This window comes from Mobula birostris, chromosome 29 (genome assembly GCF_030028105.1).
Source record: "Mobula birostris isolate sMobBir1 chromosome 29, sMobBir1.hap1, whole genome shotgun sequence".
In the NCBI taxonomy this organism is placed as follows: Eukaryota; Metazoa; Chordata; class Chondrichthyes; order Myliobatiformes; family Myliobatidae; genus Mobula; species Mobula birostris.
The window spans coordinates 15,606,003-15,630,777 of NC_092398.1; the positions used below are offsets into that span (position 1 = coordinate 15,606,003).

General features: G+C 45.8%; 2 non-coding genes and 1 pseudogene across 2 annotated transcripts; 2 read left to right on the forward strand and 1 right to left on the reverse strand.

The window, feature by feature from the left end:
* LOC140189847 (histone H2AX-like) overlaps nucleotides 1-24,775 on the forward strand; it is an 836,563-nt pseudogene that overhangs the window by 139,050 nt on the left and 672,738 nt on the right.
* On the forward strand, nucleotides 4,918-4,999 carry trnal-aag (transfer RNA leucine (anticodon AAG)). The gene has a single exon. It is a non-coding gene; the product is annotated as a tRNA-Leu (tRNA).
* Nucleotides 5,596-5,669, reverse strand: trnat-agu (transfer RNA threonine (anticodon AGU)). The gene has a single exon. It is a non-coding gene; the product is annotated as a tRNA-Thr (tRNA).

Genomic DNA, 24,775 nt, shown 5'->3' on the forward strand with positions numbered 1-24,775 from the left:
CATGGTTCCTTCACCCTACCATTCTTTATCTTCCTCACCGGGACAAATTTATTCCTTACATCCCGCAAGAGAACTCTAAACATCGACCACATGTCCATAGTACATTTCCCTGCAAAAACATCATCCCAATTCACACCCGCATGTTCTAGCCTTATAGCCTCATAATTTGCCTTTCCCCAATTAAAAACATTTCCTGTCCTCTTTGATTCTATCCTTTTCCATGATAATTATAAAGACCAGGGAGCGGTGGTCACTGTCCCCCAGATGCTCACCCACTGAGAGATCTGTGACCTGACCCGGTTCATTACCTAGTACTAGATCTAGTATGGCATTCCCCCTGGTCGGCCTGTCCACATACTGTGAGAGGAATCCATCCTGGACACACTTAACACATTCTGCCCCATCTAAACCCTTGGAACTAATCAGGTGCCAATCAATATTAAGGAAGTTAAAGTCACCCATGATAAGAACACTGTTATATTTGCACCTTTCCAAAATCTGCCTCCCAATCTGCTCCTCTCTATCTCTGCTGCTACCAGGGGGCCTATAGAATACCCCCAGTAGAGTAACTGCTCCCTTCCTGTTCCTGACTTCCACCCATATTGACTCAAAAGAGGATCCTGCAACATTATCCACCCTTTCTGTAGCTGTAATAGTATCCCTAACCAGTAATGCCACCCCTCCTCCCCTTTTTCCGCCCTCTCTATTCCTTTTAAAGCACTGAAATTCAGGAATATTGAGAATTCATTCCTGCCCTGGTGCCAGCCAAGTCTCTGTAATGGCCACTACATCATAATTCCATGTATGTATCCAAGCTCTCAGTTCATCACCTTTGTTCCTGATGCTTCTTCAATTGAGGTACACACAATTCAGCCCTTCTACCTTACTGTCTTTGCACCGTTTATTCTGCTTCTCTTTCCTCAAAGACTCTCTGTATGTTAGATGTGGTTTTACTGCATGCCATTCTTTCACTGCTCTATCGCTCTGGGTCCCATCCCCCTCGCAAATTAGTTTAAACCCTCCCGAACCATGCTAGCAAACCTAGCTGCAAGGCTATTGCTCCCCCTCGAGTTCAGGTGCAACCCATCCAATCTGTACAGGTCCCACCTTTCCCAGAAGAGATCCCAATGATAAAAAAAATCTAAAACCCTGCTCCCTGCACCAACTCCTCAGCCACGCATTCAACTGCCATCTCCTCCAATTCTTACCATCTCTGTCACGTAGCACTGGCAGCAATCCTGAGAACGTCACCCTTGAGGTCCTGTTCTTCAGCCTTCTGCCTAATTCCCAAAACTCACACTTCAGAACCTCATTCCTCTTCCTGCCTATGTCGTTGGTCCCAGCATGTATCATGACTTCTGGTTGCTTTCCCTCTCGTACCAGGATGTCGTGCACTCGGTCAGAGACATCCCGGACTCTAGCACCCGGGAGGCAACAAACCATGCGGATGTCCTTCTCACGTCCACAAAATCTCCTGCCTGCTCCCCTGAGGAAGGCAATCGGTGACAGCCGTGGTAGATTCATTTACATGCTAATATCAATGCCTAAATACGGTCTAGTACATCGATGACAGCAGTGCTGTAAAGGTTCATCCACACCGCTTGTTCCTAACTTCACGGTCCTCATCACTGCTGCTGCCATCCTCAGTCTGTGATATTCTGCTGGGAGTAGAAGAACAGCTTGGTGTTCGGATGTGCCAAAGTGCAAGTGCGGCATAACACGGTAAGCATTTTTTTTGATGGTGTAACAGTGATCGAGTGCTCAGCACGTGCCATGCTGGTGATTGTTGGTCGGAGACTTTCTATTATGACCTGGCTGAAGACACACGGGATGATTAAGAAGGTGTCACAGTGCGGTATCTAGTGATTGTTGATCGAGGTGCTCTGCTCCGCCAGTGCTTGCCTGACGACTGTCAGGGCTGGAATGTACATCAGTATTAGGATGTTGGCAAAGAACTTCCTTGGTAGGTAGAATGAATGACACCTGAACACTGGCTGTTCTTGGTTTGAGGAAAAAGTCTGAAATAGGGCTGTCACATCTGAGCATCATAATGAACGAATCATGAAGTAAACACCATTAGCTCTGTCAGTACCTGATGCTGCCGTCTTGTCCATTCAATGGATGTTGTAACCCTGGGGCTGGAGAGCTGTTTCCAGAGCGTAGGACTGGGCCATGTTGCTGTAAAGCAAAATACACAGCGGTCGGTGATGTCCCACTGACACTGCAATCTAGCTCTGTCTGAGGTCTTCAGTTTTATATTCTAGATACGGCACTTTCACCCGGATGGCAGGGAACACTTACTTCTTTCTGCATCTCCTCAGCTACGTATTAATCTGTATTATCTTACTATTTCTGCCTCGCTAGCACACTGTATGGGCATCAATCTGGAGATCTCCACCCTGGAGAAGCTGTCCCTTAATTTAGCATCTTACTCCTTGAATTCACTTTGCAGGACCTCGTCACTCTTCTAACCCATGCCATTGATACCAATTGGACCACGACCTCTGGCTGCTCACTTTCCCCCGAAGAATGTTATGGACTCGATCATGACATCCCTGACCCTTGAACCTGGGAGGCAGCATGCCATCCGGAAACCTTGTTCTCGTCCACAGACCCTTCTGTCGGCTCTCCGAAAAAATAAACCCTCTGTCACTGAAGGGTAAATAATACCCAGACTGCAAAGACGTGTTGATAATGGTCAGAGAAGTGTAAACTTTTATTTCGTCTTTTTCTTTTTTTTTCCTTTTATGTTCCTTTTCTTTCCCTTACAAAGCAATGCTAAAAGTTAGTTTGCCAATGGTTGGGGATTTTAATGCTCCTCGTGCTAAGTGGGGTTATAGAGACACAAATGTGAATGGGACGGTGGTGGAAGTCTTTCTGGAAGAAAAGTTTCTGATATCTTTGTATGATACTGTAAGTGTCGGTACTGCACTTTACGTTGGTCTGCAACCGCCAATAACATTACGAAACGGAGAAGAATCGCAAGCAACGGCGCGTGCGATCTCAAGCGCCGCAGAAATGTTGCGGCAGGATGCCTCGTTCATGGAGCAATTTGAGACTGTCATTCCAATCAGATGAATTTTTTGGGGTTCATGAGGAAAATGGAAATCCACGCAACCAGAAACAGTGACACGTCGGTTCTTCTACGAATTCTACTGAGGAATTTGCTAGTAATCCCGCGCTCTGCAGTCAACGTGCAGGAAGTGGCACTGTGCTTCCAAGGTTGTTAGGCTGAAAATAGCTCACAGGATCTTTCCCGGAACGGCGCGGGTGCTGCGGAAGATCAGCGTCGCTCCGCCTTTTATCCGAGGGAAAGGCCAAGCGACATTTTCTGATCAGACCGAAATTGCTGCTGCGTGAAAGAAAAGGGAGCGCAGGAAAGATTTTTTTTTGTTTCATAAATTGCAGGTTTCTTTTCAGGAAGTTTACTTTTTGCATTGAAGTCTGTGCCTGTGGGCTGTACGGCGCGATGCTAGCGTGTTGGCCTTCGACTGATGAGTGACCAAATATAAGTAAAAATGTTTTGTTTCCAGAGACTGCATTATCTCCGCACTCGGTACAATGATAACCACAGTCAGATTCAAGTGGCTGATAACGTCGGCTGATGATGGAGAATCTTACAATCCAAGAGATGGTTTGAAGTAATCGAGTCATTCACTCTTCACGCCAATCAGATGATCGCATTTTTCCCTGCGCATCGTGAACCGCGGTATTGGTCAGGAAAAATGCGGACAGAGCCCTCGATCATTGACAAGCGGGAAATAAATTATTAACAAAAAGTGTCATATTGATAAGATCGGTGGAAGGGAGCAGTTGGCTAGTCAATCTGTTCAGCCCTGACGTAATTGATTGCCAGAGCTTCCTGCTGATATGTACAAATGTTTGCGTTTTTTCTGGTTCAGGAAAGAACCTGGAACTTGACGCCTCACAAACGTACGTGTGTAGCGGTGTGCTACACACAGCGCTAGAATAACCACACGGAGTCGGTGAGTTGGAGTTGTGATGAAAGAGATTTATTCAAACTTCGCGGCCTGCTTTAAAGCCTTCCCGTTCCCGCCCTCCCTGGGCGGGACTACTGTGGGGAATGCATATTCCCAGACTTTTTCCGCGGCGGGATTTTGCCGCTGCTATTGAAGATGGCCTGGCGCCCTTTACGGGGTCGGCCCTCTGTCTGCGCGCGTTGTTGTGAGCCGGTTCGTGTGTGCTAGAAAGTGGGTCGCTGCACGTGTACAATTTACCTGGTACTTAGTTCCATCATAAGCACTGTTTAAGGATGGTAATCTTCAGTACTTTTCTAATTAAAAATTCTACTTTGCAGGGCAACGGGCAGTAGAGTGCTGATGGAACAGTTTTCGGCGCAGTGCAATTGCAAGTCCATACTATTTATCCAAACAACTTCAAAAAATCTGTTTCAGTCAAATTGGAGGTTTGTGGTGGTGAGTTTTAGAACGGCTTTAAATATCCCAGAAAGATCTGAGTATAGATATTGGAGAACCGTTGTCAATGTGAGTGTTTTAATTTGAAATGTTGGGGTATGGAAGCTGGGATTGTTCATGTGAATGAAAGGCTTGCAACATTTTGGAGTACATGTGCAAAGGTCGCTGAATGTGACAAGACAGGTCGACAGGGATTGAATTTACTCTTTGCATCGGCTGGAAATGTGAATATTTAACCCTAGTGTTCCATTTGTGTGTTGAGAATACTCGTACTGACATCTGGCTGCAATCCGACAGTTTGAAGAGGCAGCTCTGTACCAGCGTTCTCTCTGGTCTGTTTTCTGTTGAAAAAAATGGAAAATTCATGAAGCCTCAAGCACAGTGTGTGGGAGAATGTTTCAACGCCTACACTGATGGTATAAACTTTGAAGAATAACGTGGTCAACAAATCTAGGTCACTGTATAATGTTTAAAAAAACATGGTAGTGTGGCCGAGCGGTCTAAGGCGCTGGATTAAGGCTCCAGTCTCGAAGGAGGCGTGGGTTCGAATCCCACCACTGCCATCGCGAGTGCATGTATTTGTTCTTTTCCGCCATCATTTTAGCTGCATTGAATTCCTAAATACTTTACAAAACCAAATGTTGCAGTAATAGTATCAAGGGCAAGGATATTACTGTGGGACTGCAGAACGCTCCAGATTGGGTGGAGTTCGTGGCCTCTGTTTATCAAACATAGCGGGTGTGAAATTATTTATCATATATACCAGTAGTGAAAGTAACATCCAGCTCATTTCTTTAACGCCATCTTTCGGGTTTTTTGAAACATGCGGCGAACTATTTGGATTTCAATAGGAAGGAGTTTTGAAACGCAGTGTGAAATAGTTTCTCAGTAAGAACAGGACACTTTCATAAAGCAGATCATGGCGGCACTTTGTAAACCTTACACTTTAAAAACGCAATAGCAAGCTAATCGGAAATGTAATCTATTTGAACCGTCGTTCTGCACCGTTTTCTGGGAATTCTATACACTATTATTGCTCCGTTCCATTTTGCGACATTGTGCTGTGTGAAATGTGAAATGTAATTTATAGTGTAACTGTGTTAAGTGTAATTTTCCTCAAAGCCGCCGTCATCACACGGCAATTCACACCATAACTTAAAGGCTCCGCTGGGATTTGAACCCAGGATCTCCTGTTTACTAGACAGGCGCTTTGACCAGTTAAGCCACGGAACCCTCGCGTTGTGCAGCAGCTGAAATAATGACAGTTCACTTGCATAAAATCTTCTTCATCTGCTAGCGAGAGAAATGCTTCCGATTCAGACTGTCAAGATGGAATAAAACAAAGTAGACCGTATTGAGATACTCACCCCAAAATAGTCTGCATGCATAATAAACGTTCCCACTGTCACCACAGCTCACTTGTTTTCCGAACATTGCTCCAATTTACAGATAATCAGCCGGCAGGCAGCGGCAGATCCACCAGCCCCGAGACCTCACACGTGCGGAAGGACTGTCTCCACTTAAACAGAGAGAACAGCAGTAAATGTGTGCTGACGGTTTGCAGAGTTTGGACAAATCCACTCTACTGAGGATTGTTGTTAAGTTTTTTTGTCAATAGGAGGCTGAAGGAATAAAATTGCCCAGATTTCCTGATAACAGGTGTTAAAGTGTGCAGGGAGGGTGGCAATACGCAGGGTAAAGGGAAATGCGTTGGACGGTAAATGGTTTTTAAAGAGCACCATGTGAGAAACTCGTAGCAGTATTCAATAGGTGAGAAATTGAACGGCAAGACATCTCGGGTCAGATATATGGGATCACTTCTTTCGGTGATATTATTGAGCCTCCGAGAAAACAATTCTAAATTTGTCAAAGGTACCGTACGCACATGCGTGGCAATAATGGGGTTAGGTCCTGATGCCGGTACGGAGACTTAAACCGCCTGATTCTGGGATCCACTCACATTGTATCCGCTAGGACCATGTTAAAGGCATTGCTAATGTCCATGAAGACAACATCCGCTGCCTTGCTTTCATCACCTTCCTGGTAATTTCGTCAAAAAACTGTTTACGATTGGTTCGACATGACCTGTCAAAGACGAAACTATGTTGAATAGCATTAATCAGACCCTGTATATCCAGATACTTATATTTCCAGCACCAAAACATTTACCATCACTGACATCAAACTCACCGGGCTATAAGTTTTCCGCTCATTTTTAAAGCCTTTCTCAAGCAATTGAACAACATTAGCTGTCATTCAATCCCCCGGCAATTCACCTGTGGCTGAGAACGATTGAAGTATCTCTGCTAGGGCTCCTTTAATTTCTGCACCAGCTTCCCAAATGGTCTAAGGAGATATCTTGTCTGGTCGTGGGGATTTATCCACACTAATTTTCTTCAAGACAGCAAGTACCTCCTCCTCTGCAATCTGTCTCCGGTGCAAATCACACTGCTGTTTTCCTCACATCTTTTGACTCCGTGTCTATCTGCTGAGGAAAGAAAGGAGCAAGAAGCCCTATAAAGTCTCCACCCACCTGTGACACCTCCATGCATAGAAGCCCACGCTGATCTTCAAGAGGACCAATTCTATACCTTGCTATCCTTTGCTCTTAATATAGCTGTAGAAGGCATTGGAGTGTCTGAAAGTTTCAAAGATAAAAGTACATTTATCATAAAAATATGTACACAGAATACAACTCAGAGATGTATCTTCCCGCAGGCAGCCATGCAAAAATAAACAGAAACACCGCGGAACTTGTTCAAAACAAAAATATATCGAACACCGAATGCGCGAAGTAAGATAACAAATCGCGCAAATGGCACATGGCACACAGAATCTTAATCATCAAACCAAGGAGTCCTTGAAGCGGTCTAGGAAGGTTCAGTTTAATTCAGTTCAGTTCTGTTTGGTGTTGTGTAGTTTGTTGATCGCAGGCTGCAGAGCTACTGAGCGTCAAAGCGCTCTGATCAAAGTTGAAAACAATAGCAATCAAAAGGAGAAACCATTAGCACATGTAACATCAACCAGGGAGGAGACGGCACAGATCAAACTTTGCCCAAGACTCAAGACTCTTGAATCTTCCCCTCCCCCCACTGCCCCGGCAGGCGCGACCGAGAGGGAGAAGACCGGTTAAATGATGTAGGCTGACGGCAATGAACACCCGCTTGCTTCCGCTCTCATCCTCGTCGATTTCAACCTTCCTCGACGCTGTAATTGACGAGATCGGCAAGTAGTCATAGTCATACGTTATTGAACCCAGGGGGAAATTGAGCCAATCTTAGGTCTGTGCTCTCTCGTTAGGCTGCGCACTCTGTTCTCAACCTCTCTAAATCCCCTCAGAGATACCAAAACGGCAGATCACTCAGTCGGTCCAAAAACACATGTTCAAACAATATATGTTGCACCGTTTCTTTTCAAGTGCACTCCATACAAAATCTGAACACACTTGGCAAACTCGATCACATGTAACCCTTTTACTGTATGGGAGTTCCAGTCAATATGTGGAGATTTTAAATCAGCCACTACCACAGCCTTATTCTTCTTGCAACTGCCTGATAGCTGTGTACAAATTTACTCCTCTGACTATTAGGTGTTCTATAATATAATCCCATTAATCCTTTTTTTTATTCCTGTTCCATCTATTTAGCCTCAATGGATGAGATCTCCAGTCTGTCCTGTCTGAACACTGCAGTGTCATTTTCCCTCATCAGCAATTCTAGCCCTCCCCCGTAAATCTCTCCCATTCTGTCACACCTGAAGCAACGGACATGTGGAACATTGAGCTACCAGTCATGGACCTCCTTCAACCAGAGAGGCTGCTCCTCCTGCAACCAATGTCATAATTCCACGTGCTTATCCGTCGTACCTGCAATGCTTTATGTATTGAAATAGACACAACTCAGAACATTATTCCCATCATGCTCAACCTTTTGATTCTCGATTTTGTATGTTGGCTGAACAAAATTGTTGCTCACAACTACTCCACAATTGTCCTGTCACCCTGTTGCCCATACCTCTGCAAATGAATTTAATCAAGAGTAAAATGATGTACATTGGAAGGTCAAACCAGGACTTGTAGCATGAATCATCCCCCTAATGACCCTATCACTTCAGGCTCTGAGGCTGACATGAAAGCATGCTTCAGGAGGGTGAATCCATGAAATGCAGATATCCCAGATGGCGTACCTGGTCAACCACTAAAGACCCGCCCTGATCAACTGGCTGGAGTGTTCACTGATATCTTTAACCTTTTGCTTCCGCAGTCTAAGATACCCACCTTCTTTAAGCAGTCTTCAGTTATAACCAAGACTAACGTGGTAACCTGCTTCAATGACTACTATTCAATACCACTGTGATGAAGTGCTTTGAGAAGTTGGTCATGAAACACATCAACTTCTACCCGAGAAGTAACCTACCAGTTTGCCTACCACCACAGCAGGTCAATAGCAGATGCTATTTCATTGGCTCTTTACTCAACAATGGAACAGCTGGACGGTGAAGATAGATAAGTAGATCAGGATGCTTTTCCTCGACCACAGCACAGCATTCATTACTATCATCCCCTCAAAACTAATCAATAAGCTTCAAGACCTTGGCCTCAATATCTCCTTGTCTAATTGGATCCTTGATTTCTGCACTTGCCCAGTTGGGCAACAACATTTCCACAGTCGTCATCATGACAGGTGCACCAAAATTTTTTCTGCTCAGTCCACCTGCTCTGCTCACTTCATACTTATGATTAAAAGGCTACGCATAGTTCCAGTGCCTCCTTTGTTGATGACACCACTGTTATTGGCTGAATCAAAGGTAGTGACGAATCAATTGAGAGGAGTGAGATTGAAAACATGGCTTAGTAGTTCCACAGTAACAACTTCTCATTCAATATCACAAGACCCATGAGATGATTATTGACTTCAGGATGAGGAAGCCTCATGAGTGGGTCCTCATCAGAGTATCGGAGGTGGAGATGGTCAGCAACTTTAAATTCCTCAGTGTTATTATTTCAGAAAATCTGTCCTGAGTCTAATACGCAACTTCCATTTCAAACAAAAAAACACAGCAGTACCTTTACTTCCTTAGAAGTTTGCGAAGATTTGGCACGTCATCAAAAACTTTGACAGACTTTTATTGATGAACAGTGGAGAGTATATTGACTGGTGGCATCATAGTCTGGTATGGAAACATCAATGTCCCTGTCCTGATACATGTTATATTAAAATAGATACTCTTCAATCCATCCTATTGTCTGCAATTTTGCCCTCTCAACTGCTTATCCTTCCCCACGGTCTATCTGCAAGCTGCATCTGCCTGTATACCAACTGTCCCATCCTCTGACATATCACATTGTTTCCCATTCCCATGCCAAACTAGTTGGAACATCCCCAACAGCTCCAGCAAAGCTACCTGAAGGATATTGGTCCCCTTCAAGTTTTGGTGTAACCCGTCCGTTTTGTACAGGTCATACGTTCCCCAATAATCCACAGATTTGGCACTTTACCTGCTCAGACACACATCTACCAAATCGTACTGTCCTTACCCTCATTGATGCATGGTACAGACACCAATCAGAGATTGTTACCCTTGAAGTCCTTCTTTTCAGCTTCTTACCTAGCTCCCTGTATTCTATCTTCAGGACTTCCTCCCTTTTCCTACCTATGTTGTTGGCACCAGAATATACCACACATTCCGGCTGCTGACCCTCACAGTTTAGAACACAGTGGAACCGATATGAGACATCTGAACCTGGCACGTGGGAAGCAACATGCTATCCCAGAGTCCCTTTCACGTTCACAGAACCTCCCGTCTACTCCCCTATCTATCGAATCCTCTATCACCACTGCTCTCTTCTGCCCCTTCCCTTCTAAGCCATAGAGCCAAAGTCAATGCCAGAGATCTGGTTGCTGCGGCTTTCCTCTGGTATGTAGTTTGTCCCCATCCCGCCCAGCAGTTTAGAAACATGTTGTTGAGGGGAATGGCCACAGGGCTACACTGAACTATCTGTCTATTCCCTATCCCTCTCCTTACAGTCACTCAGATACCTTCCTTTTGCAATTTAATATGGATTGCAAATATTAGTGCCAGTGTCTAGTGGTGTCCCGCAGGGGTCGGAGCTGAGGCCGCTTCTCTTTATGTTGTATATCAATGATTTGGATGGATTTGTTGCCAGGTTTGCAGATGGTACGAAGATTGGTGAAGGGGCAGGTAGCATTGCAGGTAGGCTGCAGAAGGACTTGGATTAGGAGAATGGACACGAAAGTGGCAAATGAAATACAATGTTGGAAAATGTTCAGTCATGCACCTTAGGAGTAGAAATACATGTGCAAAGTGTTTTCTAAATGGGGGAGAAACTCCAAAAATCTGAGATGCAAAGGGACTTGGGAATCCGTGTGCAGAACACCTTAAAGGTTAACTTGCAGGTAGCGTCGCTGTTGAGGAAGGCAAATGCCATTTTGGCATTCATTTCAAGAGAAATGGAATACAAGAGCAGGGATGTGATGCTGAGGACTCACATTGTGAACAGTTTTGGCGTCCTCACTGAAGAAAAGATGTGCTGGTATTTTAGAGGGTCCAGAGGCGGTTCACAAGGATGATTCCGGTAATGAAAGGGTTATCATTAGAGGAAAGTTTAGTGGCTCTGGGTCTCTACTCGTTGGAATTCAGAAGCATGGTTGGCGAGGAATCTCATTGAAACCTTACGAATGTTGAAAGCCCGAGACAGAGGAGATGGGGAAAGGATGTTTCCCATGGTGGGAGAGTCTAGGATAACAGGGCATAGCCTCAACGTAGAGGAGTGCCCTTTCGAAACAGATGAGGAGAAATTTCTTTAGCCAAATGGTGGCGAATTTGTAGAATTTGTTGCCACATGCAGCTGTGGAGGCCAGGTCGTTGGGTATATTTAAGGTAGAAATTGATAGGTTGATGGTTACAGAGAGAAGGCGAGGAACTGGGATTTAGGGTGAGAAAAAAAGGATCAGCCATGATTGAATGGCGGAGCTACACGATGGGCCAGATGGCCTAATTCTGCTCTTGTGCCTTATGGTCTTATTGTCTTCCTTTTCAATGCCAAAGAGGATCTCAGCCTGAAACGTCGACTATTTATACATGTCCATAGATGCTGCTTGACCTGCTGAGTTCCTCCAGCGTTTTTTTTAATTCACGTGTTGCTCTAGATTTCCAGCATCTGCAGGCTCCCTTGTGTTTAGCAAATTCAGAAATCAGATTTGTAAACAGAGTGGGAGCACCCACGATTCCCTAAAGTTTACCTTGGAGCTTGAATTGGCGGTAAGGAAGGCAAATGTATTATAAGCATTCATTTCCAGAGGACTAGAATATAAAAGCAAAGATATAATGCTGTACACGAGAGATTCTGCAGATGGTGGAAACTGAGGGGAGCTCAAAGATAATGCTGGAGAATCTCAGTGGGTCAGGCAGCATCTCTGCAAAGGAATAAACAGTCAACATTTCAGGCTGAGACACTCCACACGACTTGACATTTCACCAGGAACGTATTGCTGAGGCTCCATAAAGCATTGGTCAGACAGCACTTGGGTTGTTATGAGCAGTTTTGAGTCCCTTATATAAGAAAGGATAGAATCGTAAATATAGAACAGTGTATCACTAGAACAGGCCCTTTGACGCACAATGTTGTGCCGAACGAATTAAATTAGTAACCAAATGACCAAAGAAACTTGTGCCTACACATTGAATTCCCCTAATGACAACAAGCCCATTGGTTTTACTTTTCCACCAATGTCGTGATAGCTACTGGGGGTCGGAGAGTCTGTAGTATAATCCCCTAAGAGTGATTGCACCCTTCCTATTTTTGTTCTACCATATACTGCAGGCTCAGTGGACAAGCCCCCATTCTGTCCCCTCTGACTGCTGCTGTGAATCTGTCCCTGATTAGTAATGTAACTCCTCCCGCCCCCATCCTTTACACCTCTCACTATCTTTTCAAAAATATCGAAACCCTGGAATATTAATCACCCATTCCTGTCCCTCTCTCAACGAAGTCTCTGTAATGGCCACAAAATGATGCTAACCCATGCTCCAAGTTCATCACCTTTATTTATAATACTCTCTAGCCTTTATTTATAATACTGATGCTCTGCCAAATTAATTTAAACCTTCCTGAGCAGCAATATCGAACCTTCAGGGTAAGATATTGGTTCACCTCCAGTTTAGGTGAATCCATCCTTTTTGTACAGGTCACTCCTGACCCAGAAGATATTACAATAATCAAGAACCTGAAACCCTGATCCTTGGTTCCCCAGCACTCATTCATCTGTTCTATCATCCTATTCCTGCATTGACTAGCATTTGGCACGGGGAGTAATCTAAACGTTTGTACCTGGAAGTCCTGCTCTTCAATCTCTTTCCAACTCTCTATACTCACTGTCCAAGACCTCTTCCCTCTTTCTATCAATGTGCACCACGACGTCTAGCTGCTTACCTTCCCCCTTGAGAGTATTCTGCAGCTGCTTTGGGACATCCTGGACCCTAGCACCTGGGAGGCATCATACCATCTTGAGAGATGACCAAGAGAAATGACATCTCTTTCACAGCTAAATAATATGCTGTCCCTTTACAATTGAATCTCCAATCACTATCACTCCGTCTAGCCTTAGCCTTCCCTGGAGAAGAAATTCCTCTCATGCCCAGTGACCAGGATTCAGAATCGGGGGCAGCAATAATTACAGAGTTCAACGCCAAAAGTCACTTTTCAACTTGCCTCTGGATTCAACAACTGTAATGGTTAAATATCCGGCCCGCAGCCGATTTCAACTTCTCCTCATTGTAAACTCAGTGTGTCAAGAAGAGGGATGAATGAATGAATCCCTTCCCATATTCAGAGCAGGTGAACGGCTTCTCCCCAGTGTGAATTGACTGGTGACTCTGTAGATCAGATGTCTGAGTGAATCACTTGCCACAGTATGGACAATTGAACGGTCGTCTCCATTGTGAACTAACTGGTGTGCCAGTATTTGCGATGTCAGAGTAAATCCTTTTCCTCGGTCAGAGCAGGTGAATGATCTCTCCCCGGTATGAACTGATTATGTGTCCGTAAGTCCCTTAGAACAACGAGAACAGGTGAATGGCCTCTCCCCAGTGTGAACTGACTGGTGACTCTGTAAGTCAGAAGACTGAGTGAATCTCTTCCTAGTCAAAACAGGTGAACGGCCTCTCCCAAGTGTGAACTGACTGGTGTGCCAGTCATTGAGATGACTGGGTATTATCCTTTTCTTCAGTCATAGCAGTTGAATGGACTCTTCCTAGTGTGAACTGATTGGTGTCTGTATAGACTGGATGACCGAGTGAATCCCTTCCCACACGTGGAACAGGTGAACAGCCTCTCCCCAGTGTGTACTCGCTGGTGTCTCTGTATGGTGGATAATTATGTGAATCTCTTCTCAAAGTCTGAGCAGGTAAATGCTTTCTCCCCAGTGTGAATTCGCTGATATACCTTCAGTTGAGATGACTGAGTGAATCCTTTCCCAGAGTCTAAGACGGTGAACGGTTTCTCCCCAGTGTGAACTCGCAGGTGTGTCTGCACGTTGGATGACTGAATGATTCCCTTCCCACATTCTGAGCTGGAAGATGATCTCTCTCCAGTGTGAACTTGCTGGTGTGCCAGCAGGATATATAAACGAGAGAATCGCGTTCCACAGTCTGACCAGATAAACGGCTTCTCTCCACTGTGAACTTGCTGATGGTGTCATAAGGAGGTGGCTGGGAACGGACCCAAGTGCAAGACACAGGCACCGAAGTACTAGGGACTGGACTAGGATACAGGCTGAGGCCAAGGACATGGACACGAAAACCGGGAACCCGGAACAGGACTGGACAAGAGGATTAGGAGCCCGGGCTTGGACTCCGAGCCAGAGACTGGACAAGGACCCAGTACCTGGGTCTTGCCTCTGGCTCGGACCCCAGAACTAGGCAAGAACGAGACTTGGCAGGCGAGCAGGACCAGGCTGGAATCTTCAGGCTTGAGTCTAGAGGCGAGGCTTGGCAGGAGGCAGGCGGCTGGAATCTTCGGGCTTGAGGTTCGAGGCGAGGCTTGGCAGGAGGCAGGAAGCTGGAGTTTTCAGTTTTGAGGCTAGAGACTAGAGGCGAGGCTTGGCAGGAGGCTGGAGGCTGGAGTCTTCACGCTTGATGCCGAAGGCTAGAGGCTCCTCCTGGGAAGGGCGCGGATCACCACCCGACATAGGCAAGGGACAGGAAGGGACAGAACCAACAGTAGATAACGGCAATATGGCCTGTCTTACCCGACGGAGGCAAGGGACAGGAAGGAAGGTAGGCACAGGGTGGCTGCAGGGCAAGACTACAGGCGAGACAAGGCGAGAGTTAGCAGCAAGACAAGACAGGGCTTCAGGCGAGGAAACGGAAGGCAGAGGAAGGGATATAAGGAGTAAGGACAAGAGCAATCCAGCAGCTACGCCCTGATCTCTGAAGGTAGTTATGCAGCCAGCCCCACCGAGCATCAACTGGCTTAATTAGAGCTCAACAAGTACAGAAGCAGGGTAGACAGGAAAACCTGGAGCAAGGGTCGCTGGACCGGACCGTGAACCGGAATACGGACTTCACGGACCGGACCATGACAGATGTACCTTCAATAGAGATGATGGAGTGAATCCCTTCGTACAGTCTGACAGGCGAATAGCCTGTCCGCAGTGTGAACTTGCTGGTGTGTCTGCAGGCCGGAAGACTGAAAGAATCCCTTCCCACACACAAAACAGATGAGTGATCTCACCCCAGTGCGAACTCGCTGGTGTTTCAGTCGGGTGGATGAGTGAGTGAATTCCTTCTCACATTCAGAACAGCTGAATGGCCTCTCTGCAGTGTGAATTCGCTGGTGTGCCGGGAGTTCAGATGTCCGAGTGAATCCCTAACTGAGCCAGTCCTAACTGACTGGGGTCTACAAGTAAGGGAATCCAGGATCTAATTGCACAGGAGGGTCTTGAGGCCCAGGTCTCGGAGTTTACTGACTACTTTAGAGGGGATAATTGTGTTAAATGCCGAGCTGAAATCATTAACGAGCGTCCTGATGTATGCACCTTTGCTGTGGAGATGCTCCAGGGTTGCGTGAGTGAGATAGCACCGGCTGTAAACCTTTTGCTTTGGTAATCGAATTGAAGGAATCCAAGACGTCTCTCAGACAGGAGCTGATTTATCAAGGACAAGACGCTAAACGGAGTTAATGCGTGGAGGGATCTTGGAGTCCACGTTCATAGCTTCTCAAAGGTGGCAACAGAAATTCATGGGGTGGTGAAGAAGGAATATACCATGCTTGCCTTTAGTACTCGAGGCATTGAGTTCAAAGCTCAGGAAGTTATGCTGCAACTTTGGAAAACTTTAGTTAAGCTGCATCTGGAGTATTGCATACATACATTTCTGTTTGCCCGATTATAGGAAGCGATATCTTGGCTTTGGAGAGGGTGCAGTATAGGAATATCAGGATGCTGCCTGGAATGAAAGGCACGTGATATAACGAGAGATTGGACAAACATAAGTTGTTTTCTCTCGAGCGTCGGAGGCTGAGGGGAGACTTGATAGAGTTTTACAAGACGAGGAGCGGCATAGATAGAGTAGACAGACAACATCTTTTCCCCCAAAGCTGAAATCCCTAATTCCAAACGGCATGCATTTAAGGTAGGAGGGTGTAATTTCTAAGGTAGATGTTAGAGGCAAGTTTTCTACACCTAGAGTGATGGATGCCTAGAATCCGCTACCAGGCGTGGTTGCAGAGACGGATACATTCGGGACTTTTAAGAGACATTCAGACAAACAGATGAATGTGAGGAAAATATATGGGTATAGACATTGTACCGGCATGAGAGTTGAGTTCAGTTGCAATCTGATGATTAATTTATTTGGTTCAGTGGAAAATCGTGGTCCTCATGCTGTGCTGTTCTATGTCGCATGTTCTATTAACGCTGGGTTCAGAAATAATCTGTAAACTTTAAAGAACCTCCTGTAATATTTTTGTGCAACATTAAGCCCTTCATTGAGGCCATTGTTCCAGGACATCTTTGCATTATGACTTCCACCTTTTTCGCATTATTACAATGACACTGGTCAATTAAAGACACTTAACTTCGAATAGGGGAGAGACACATGACTGCTCAGACGCCGGTCTTACATATGATATGAAAATTTAGTCTGTCTTGCCATGCAGATCATGTTTCATATCCTGTTGGTCTGTTGATGCATCTTCTCATGAAATGAATATACGACGGTGTATTATGCACCTCGTCTAAGCTTCTCTATGCCATAAGGTTAATCAGTTACGCCAGCACCACACTAATGTGTTCATCCAGTGTCACCCGATTCCACGAACATCAAGAGAAGAAATTTGGCGGATGCTGAAATCCAAAGTAACACAGCTACCATGGAACGTAGCCACAGGTGTAATTTCCACTCTTTTCCAGATCATTTTCTGAATGTGGAAGATGTCTGATTTGTTCTGTACAACAGCTGGCCGGAAGAAAAGCGTCAATTAGCTGATCTCTGTTCATGTTCAGGTGGAATGTAGAGACCGAGGTCTCCCTCGGTACTGAGCAATTAAACGTTACGCCTTTTTCCTCCGCAATCAGACTGGAATCCAGCGACAAGATGGGCCTGGGCAGATCTGCAAACGCAAGGGAATCAAAGAGAACACGAAGACCAGTTGAAATTAAGATGATTTTATCACCTAACACAGCGACCAAACGGCAAGAAAGAACAACAGCTTTCAGTCTTTACCATTTTCACTCTTGGCCTTCACGACCACTCTAAAGGGTAAATAAGATTAAGTTACATTAATTCTACATCAAACCTCCGGAAACCTTTCAAAGCCGCCTCACAGAAGAGCCCTCGTCACTATTCTTTTATTTCCTTTTGTGAACTCTGTCCCCTCGCAAACCGGTTCTCAGTCCTCCCCATTTGTACAAGTATCAGCTTTGAAACTATGTCTGTCAATCAAGCACTCTATTCCCTGGAACTATTCTCACATACATCATTCTCTGGATCCGATACTCTACCAACTTTATAAACGAAAATAGAGGGCACAGATGAAAACAATATATGAGCAGATGATCACGGTCTCTCGGATCCCCATCCTTGCTTACAGATTATGTAACACCACACGTAAGCGCGAAGATACAAATATTTCTTCTATTTATCAGAGCGTAAGTGGTAATTTGAAACATTGCTTGGACGGAGAATTAGACAATGATTAATATACTCTGTACACGTTAAAAGTTGCTATCCAATTATTGACGATCCTTAACTAGATACTTATGAAGAGTTATGATGAAGAAAATACGCTCAGGCGTATATTAGCATTATTTCTACTCTTCAGCTGATAATAGTGTTCAATTGCCCCACAGGCTAGACTGGGGAATTATATGAATTATATAAACTTACCCTTCGGACCATGATGTATGGCCCAAAAGAAGCAATGGAGCCTACTAAGCAGGATAATGTGATTTGAACGGAGATCCACAGATGTACTCTGGAATTTTATGATAGAGATCGCTGGAACATTCATTTTGGTTCACTTTTGTATGACAATTATTTCACCAACAGGAGGTAGTGTGAATTAGATTTGGAGCCAACATCTGTGAGGTTAATTACTGAATGGAGGGCGATCTAATAGAAGCAAACTAACTGAAGCGGCTCAGAACTCATCATGGCATAGAGGGAGACCAATCAGTCCGTCTGTTCTATCAGAGTTATCCCATCTATCATTGCTTCCTATATCCTGGCTACTGTTCGGAGGCCATCTGGGTCTTTTTACCTTTGTAGTTTCTTAACTCTACCCTCAATGATTCTAATTCTTCTGATCCTATGTTAACTACGTATGAGATTTTGATGTCACATTTTAACAACAAAGCCACCCCACCCACCCCTCCCCTGCCTACCTACCTATATTTATGATAGGGTATGATAAGAAAATGCTATACAATGTTCATCCTTTTATGTTAGGCTCCCAACCCTAATCCTTTTTCAGCCATGACTCAGTGATGCTCACAACATCATACCTGCCACTCTCTGACTAAAGTACAAGATCAACCACCTTATTCCGTATGCCTCGTGCATTGAAATATAACTCCTGCAGTCCTGTATTCAACACCCTTTTCAGTTTGCCCCAAATGTTACCAGAAGTTAAATTCTTATCTATTTCTAAAATATTATGTAAGGGGGTTTCGAATTTTTGTTACTGTGGAGGCTAATTAAAATGGCGTCTTTGTTATGTTAATCTGGGGAATGCGGCTTTGTTGTGTTAAACGTTGAGAAAGTTTGAGCTAGCAGCTTGTTTTGGTTTAGGGTATGATAAGAAAATGCTATTAACCAATTGGGATTGTTGTTATGGTTTTTGTGTATTTGAAGATACTGTATGTGCGGGGTTTTGGGGCAGAAGGCGCGAGAGAGAGTCAGAGGATGGACCAGGTGCTGTGATGTCCGCTAACGGGGTCGGACCCCAAAGAGGGCGTTCGGCGAGGAGACAGAGACGGACTAGTGTGGAGTGTCAGGTCGACCACCGTTGTTGGACCCAGGCGACCGGTCGAGGTACTCCGAGGGGTCGCAGGGTGAAGAAGAAGGTCCTTGAGCTCCAACTGTTTGTGCACGAAGAGATTGAACTTTGATAAATGTGGCGCCTTTTATTATCTTTTTATATTTTATTCTCTATTAATTATATAGTTCCAGTAATATCTATAAACTGTAAATCATTTAATCGTATCTGGTGTATTGTCTGTTATTTGGGCGGGGTGGATCTCATAGCATCCACAGAAACGAATTACCCAGTTTGGCGGGGCCGACTGCTGTTTCCCTAGACGACAGCTAGCCGAGCGACCCTGAGGGTGGCCAAGGGGGGGGGGGGGGGGGGGCTACATTGTGGAGTTTTTTCCGGGATTGGATCTAGTGGTATGCTGCGTGGGTGCTCTGTTTAAATCTGTAATGTGTGTCTCTGTGGATTATTTGCTGGTTATTGCTGTATGTGTTGTGGGTTCGGTCTTTGTTCGAATTTGGGCTGGCGTTGACGAGTTGGAGTTGGCACTCTGGGCTGTCCATGCGGTTGGGAGAGAGAGGAAAGAGTGGTCTGATTTGGAGGTAGGGTCTGCGAATAAATGTTCTACCTCTGGCAGGTTCCGCCTGGCACTTGGGATAGTGTCCACCCCAAGAGGGGCGGAGACGTGCGAGACGTGGGCGGAGCGGATCTCTCAGTTGTTAGATGAGTGGCAGTGCTCGGTTGAGGGAGAGCGACAGGGATTGGTTGAAAGTTTGAGTAGGCGGGCTGGTGACGGTGTTAAAGCTGTCAGGTTCACTTACACCGTAGTGACAGCTGTCAGTTATTTGAAAGACGGGGGAAAGTTTTGCAGTGTGTCTTCTCTGTCTAGGAGGGCGGCTAAGTTGCTTGCAGTGCCAGGGGGATCATTTCAGGGGATCAGCCCCTCCTTCAGTTGTTCAGCTGATCAGAGAGGTGTCGGGAAACTTAGTGGAGGCCCAGTGGGGGAACTGTTTGGGGTCTCTGGGGAAGCACGTACTCAGCAATGTACCGATGAACTTCCGAAAGAAAAAGACCCTATTCCTGAAGGCTTAGAGAGGCCACGCCCCAAGGTGCCGCTTTGGCTAGAGGGAAGCGATGCTAAAACTATCCTCGACCCCGGGGCACAGATCAGGTTGTTGTACAGTTCGTTTTACAACTGGTGTCTGAAGCATTTATTCTGGAAAACTGCAAGGGCACCGGAGCCTTTGGGTACTAGTGTCAGTAGTTATCCAGAAGACGATGATTGGTTAATGACCCTGGAGTTCATGGAGGCATTTTCTGGGCACCCAGCGTGTCGAGTTATTCTGAGGACGTGTGCAGCAGCCTTGAGCCAGTACCGAATGTAAACGAGACCCAGCGGTGGTACGGCTTGGGGGAAGTAGCTGAGGGTGAGACCCTCTTAGTAGATGCTCCGAACTACCACGAGGGAAGGGAGTTGACCGCTGACGACACCTCAGTGAGAGAGAGTTCGCGGCAACTGGACTTTAGCGGCGTGGAAGATGAAGGCAGCGTTTTGTTTGGATTATGCGATGTGGTTTAATGTGCTGCATCTGAGGGGTGGATGTTGCCAGATCCTGAGGAGTGCGGCTGTTGAGCTGAAGATGGCCTTTACTAGTTCCCTAGGATCCTTCCGTTCCGAAAAGATGCCCAAGGGCATATCCGGAGCCCCTGCATCCTTCCCGCAGGGCATGAGGAATAACATCGGGGAAGTGAAGGTGTGTGGAGTTTTGGCGTATGTGGATGACCGCCTGGAGCTTGGATTCGCCTGGAGGGACTATGAGGCGAGGCGAGTGGCTGAGCCCGGGCGACAGAGGCGAAGTGTCAAATGTGGAGGAATTTTTGGCCGGAGGAGTCTGGTGCAAAGTGAGAAAAATGACCCGACATACCAGTTGAACTTCCTGGTGTTGGGACAGATGGTGGAGGACCGGGGGATTGAAACTCAGGTCGTCAATGTGAATGAGACACAGGGAAGCGAGGGGATTTGCACCACACTGCGGTCATGTACTGGTGAATTAATCCAGCGAGCAGAAACTCAAGACGTCCGTTCAGAACAGATTGGAAGACTTACAAGTTGAGGAAGATCAAGGAAGTGTTCTGACCAAGGTCAACAAAAAACCGAGAGCCCAGGGAGAGGAGTTTGATTACACTGCCGAGGAGGTGATGAAATGGAGGACAGATCTCGGAAAAGTGAGGCGGACGCTTGAAAGGAACCTGAAGGTGAATATGGCGAGTTTAAATGAAGTGGAAAAAGTGAAAGTTGACCTGGAAGACGTCCTCAGGAAGAAACAACCAGAGGCTGAATATTCTTTAACTGCTGCTTTTCAGCTCAGGGTGGAAGAAGCTGGTGGGGTAACGGCGTCCCAGATTGAGATGGCCAGGAACCCTGAGTCAGAACTCCTGAGACTGTGGCGAGAGTTGAAGGAATCCCCGAAGAAGCTGATATCTCGACTGCAGGAGGCTGAAGGGGTAGCCCCGGCTAAATGTCTCAGTTTGGAGAATCTCAAACAGCAGCTACGGATCGAAGGAATGAGGAAGGATGCGGATTCAACGGATGATGTGCTGCACAGGTGGTACGTGCTGCCTTTTGCTAACTTCCCCGTGATTGAGGAAGAGACCTTTGGCCCTTCTCCCACTGAGTCAGGTGTAGTGGGGAGGGGTAACTGTGGGAAGTCTGAGTTGCGGCAGGATTGGGAAGGAGCAGAGGCGGGGCCCCGGACACGGGGCAGCGGGCTCCGAGTTTTATTGGTGGCCTGAGTGAGAGAGGAGTTGGCAAGCGGGCCCGAGGTATCCCTAGTAGTGTCTGAGCCTTTTGGGTTTAGGTGAGGGGGTACGGAGATCTCGGAGGGGTAAGAAGCTCCCAGATAGGTTGGCCTATTTAGCGCCCGTGGGACGGGAGTAAGGTCCACTGTTTCGGGAGCACTGTCACTGTGAGCATCTGTGTATCTGTGTCTGCAGGACTGGTTGGCGAGTTATTTAGAAGTCATGAGGGCATGACTTTATTTGGTGGGGGGAGAGTGTAAGGGGGTTTCGACTTTTATGTTACTGCGGCGCTAATTAAAATGGCGTCTTTGTTATGTTAATCTAGGGAATGCGGCTTTGTTGTGTTAAACGCTGAGAACTTTGCGCTAGCAGCTTGTTTTGGTTTAGAGTGTGATAAGAGGATGCTTTTAACCAATTGGGATTGTTGTTCTGGTTTTGGTGTATTTGAAGATACTGTATGCGCGGGGTTTTGGGATAAGGCGGGAGAGCGAGACAGAGGGTGGACCAGGTACTGTGATGTCCGCGAACGGGGTCGGACACCAAGGAGGGCGTTCGGCGAGGAGACGGAGACGGACTAGTGTGGAGTGCCTGGACGACCACCGTTGATGGTCCCAGGCGGCCGGTCGAAGTGCTCCGAGGGGTCGCAGGGTGAAGAAGAAGTTCCTTGAGCTCCAACTGTTTTGTGCACGAAGAGATTGAACTTTGATAAGTGTGGCACAGTTTATATTTTATTCTCCCTTAATTATATAGTTCCAGTAATATCTATAAACTGTAAATCATTTAATTGCATCTGGTGCATTGTCTGTTATTTGGGCGGGGTGGGGTACATCACACTGCATCCACACAAACGAATTACCCAGTTTGCCGGGGCCGAGGCTGTTTCCCCAGACGACAACGAGCCGAGCAACCCTGAGGGTGACCAGGGAGGCTACACATGTATTTCTGACAGTTCCTCCATCTCACCGGCCCCTCTGTCCCCTACTATTTCCGGAAGATTATTTATGTCCTCCTTAGTGAAGACAGAACCAAACTAGTTATTCATCGCGGAATGTTTCCATCGAGGAACGAGTTTGCAGACTGGATATTGAGCTTTTTACTGTTGGACTTCGGCCACATTATCCACCGTGATACATCACTTGGCGGCACGGGAGGTCATTCCTGCCTGTGGGCATTGGACGTACAGCTCCTCCCGTAGAGGGTCAGATACCCTGAGCCAATAGACTGGTCCTGGACTTCTGCGTTTGCATTTTGTTGTTTGATTGTTGGTGGTTTTTGTATTGCAATATTTACGGTGTATTATTGGTTGGTGCGGCTGTAACGAAATCAAATTTCCCTCAGATTAATAAAGCATATCTATCTATCTACCTATCTATCAATTGGTCTGCCATGTCCTTGCTCCCCATAATCAATTCACCTGTTTCTGTCTGTAGGGGACCTACATTTGTCTTAATTAATCTTTTTCTTTTCACATATCTATAAAAGCTTTTACAGTCAGTTTTTATGTTCCCTGCCAGTTTTCTCTCATAATCTTTTTTCCCTTTCCTAATTAAGCCGTTTGTCCTCCTCTGCTGGACTCTGAATTTCTCCCAGTACTCAGGTGAGCCACTTTTTCTGGCTAATTTTTATGCTTCTTCTTTGGAATTGATACTATCCCTAATTTCCCTTTTGCCAAACTGGGATGAGTAATTGTTGTAGTTCATCCATGCGATCTTTAAATGTTTGCCATTGCATATCCACCGTCAACCCTTTAAGTGTCAGTTTGCAGTCTGTCTTAGGTAATTCACGTCTCGTACCTTCAAAGTTACCCTTCTTTAAGTTCAGAACCTTTGTTTCTGAATGAACTATGTCACTCTCCATCTTAATGAAGAATTCCACCATATTATGGTCACTCTTACCCAAGGGGCCTCGCACGACAAGATTGCTAACTAACCCTTCCTCGTTGTTCAATACCTAGTCCAGAATGGCCTGCTCTCTAGTTGGTTCCTTGACATGTTGGTTCAAAAAAACATCCGGCATACATTCCAAGAAATCCTCTTCCTCAGCTCCCTTACCAATTTGGTTCACCCAATCTATATGTAGATTGAAGACACCCATTATAACTGCTGTTTCTTTATTGCACGCATTTCTAATTTCCTGTTTAATACCATCCCCAACCTCACTACTACTGTTAGGTGGTCTGTACACAACTCCCACCAGCGTTTTCTGCCCCTTAGTGTTATGCAGCTCTACCCAAATCGATTCCACATCCTCCCGGCTAATGTCCTTCCTTTCTATTGCGTTAATCTCTTCTCTAACCAGCAATGCTACCCCACATCCTTTTCTTTCATATCTATTCCTCCTGAATATTGAATATCCCTGAATGTTGAGCTCCCATCCTTGGAGCCTGGAGCCATGTCTCTGTGATCCTAACTATATCATATTCATTAATAACATTCTGCACTTTTAGTTCATCCTCCTTGTTACGAAGGCTCCTTACATTGACACAGAAAGCCTTCAGGCTCGCTTTTACAACACTGTTAGCCCTTATACAATTATGTTGAAAAATGACCCTTTTTCATTTTTGCCCTGCATTTGCCGGCCTGCCACTTTTACTTTTCAGCTTAATACTTCTTTGCTTCTACCCTCATTTTACACGCCTCTGTCTCTCTGCACTTGTTCCCATCCCCCTGTTGTGAACTAACCTCCTCTCTCCAGTCTCTTTAATTTGATTCCCACACCCCAACCATTCTTGTTTAAAGTCACCTCAGTAGCCCGCGCAAATATCCCCGGAACCTTGGATGTCTAGAGAGGTGATGAATTTAGTCAGGAAAAAGAAAAGAAAAGTATGTAAAGTTTCAGATGTTAAGATCAAAGAAACACTTGAGGAATATTAAGACACCAAAACAGAACTAAAGAAGGGAATTAGAAAAGTTAGGAGGGGCCTTGAAATGTTCTTGGCCAAGAGGAATAAGGTGAATCCCTAGACATTGCACACGTACATCAAGAACAACAGAATAACCAGAGAGAGAGTGGGGCCACTCAAGGATAAAGGAGAAGCACTTGCTTA